The sequence below is a fragment of the Lepidochelys kempii genome, chromosome 2 (assembly GCF_965140265.1).
Source record: "Lepidochelys kempii isolate rLepKem1 chromosome 2, rLepKem1.hap2, whole genome shotgun sequence".
Classification (NCBI taxonomy): domain Eukaryota; kingdom Metazoa; phylum Chordata; order Testudines; family Cheloniidae; genus Lepidochelys; species Lepidochelys kempii.
Genome location: NC_133257.1, coordinates 18,868,229 through 18,869,654, shown reverse-complemented (window position 1 = coordinate 18,869,654; position 1,426 = coordinate 18,868,229). Strand labels below are relative to the sequence as shown.

Sequence of the window (1,426 nt, the reverse complement as noted above, 5' to 3'; positions counted from 1 at the left end):
CAAATAGAATCTCAGCCAAAACCACATTTTACATGATTTCCACCCAAAACTATCAATCAGCCCGGAGCCATTTGTAACTTGCCCAAAATTTTGCCTAAATTGGCTTGAAACTTGGTGGAACTTGTTCAAAACTCAACCTAAGCTCTCCAAAAGGTTCGGAAACCTGTCTCAAGGATTGGGGTCATAATTGAAAGTGAAACCAGAGCAGTTTTCTTCCTCCTGCACATCCAAGGGAGGGCAGAACTCTTCAGTCTCAAACCGCAAAAGGGAAAATAAACGTTTCCCAATCTCTGTTTTGGGAACTAGCGATAAAAATACTTTGTATAACAAAGCTGTTGTAGATACATAGTCATCATCCAGGTTTCAGCGCTGTCAGATCAGGGAGATCTATAGCAAACTCTAGAATACCCAGGCAGATGGTAAGTAGACTGTGCAGATTCCCTATTTCCCAAACCTGCACTGAGTTGAGGGACATCTCTTTTGATTGCTGATTCTCTCTTTCTGGTTGACATACAGCTAAGAGAGGTAAATATTCTGCATAGAAGTAGGACAAAAATAAATTCATGGAGGAACGACGGCTTCTATATTGCAAGCTGCTGAGCACCCTCAACGTCCATTGAATTCGGTGAGTGTTGAGATTGCTCAGGAGGTGCTCAGCACCTTACAGATTTAAACCTCAGAAGCAAATGTATTACTCTGAATCAGGGACTGTGTGTGATTTGCTCTGCTAGTCTCTGAAAGTCTAACTTGAGCCACACATTTCAAGGTAATGCGCAAATTCGAATGGGTAAAAAAATCCACTAACAGCTTGGAGGCTTCCAAACTACAAAATGTTTTGTTTGTGTAATTTTTTTCAGCAGTGTAGGTCTGTGTGTTATTGGTGTGTGTGCTTTGAAGAAATCACCTTATTTTTTATTCAAATGAAAAAAATGCTCAGGCTCCCTCCTTCCCCCACCACCCCCCCCCACCCCATTATTTCTAGCCCAAAGACATACCACACAAAAGTAAGGGTATTAAAATAATTCTGCTTTTTTTTTTTTGCAGTGTTGTTGTAGCTATGGTGGCCCCAGGATATTAGAGATACAAGCTCTTCTTCGGGTCTGGGAAAGGAGAAGACCTCCCACTCTTTGAAGCAGAGCCGGCCCCCTTCCCCTCCTCTTCCCCTCCCCCCACCCCCGGCCAAGTCAGTAGCTGGCGGAGCCCGGCCGGGGAGCTTGGGTAGTTGTGGGAGCCGCGCGGACCCTCCACCTGCCCACAGTGCTGGGGGGGGGCAGGGGGCTGAGAGCAGCCCCCGGCCTGTATCCCCACTCCCCAGGCTTCCCGTCCAGCCCAGGGCAGGTGGAGGGTCCGCAACTTTTCACCGGCTCACCACAGCTGCCCACAGGGCTCTTACTCCAACCTGGCTCCAACTCGGAGCTCCAGCCCG

The 1,426-nt window shown here is 47.6% G+C and overlaps 1 long non-coding RNA gene across 1 annotated transcript; it reads left to right on the top strand.

Moving 5' to 3' along the window:
- Positions 1 to 338: 338 nt before the first annotated feature.
- Positions 339 to 1,204, top strand: LOC140905842 (uncharacterized). The gene is made up of 3 exons (XR_012156959.1): positions 339 to 419; positions 517 to 625; positions 1,045 to 1,204. It is a non-coding gene; the product is annotated as an uncharacterized lncRNA (long non-coding RNA).
- Positions 1,205 to 1,426: the final 222 nt, after the last annotated feature.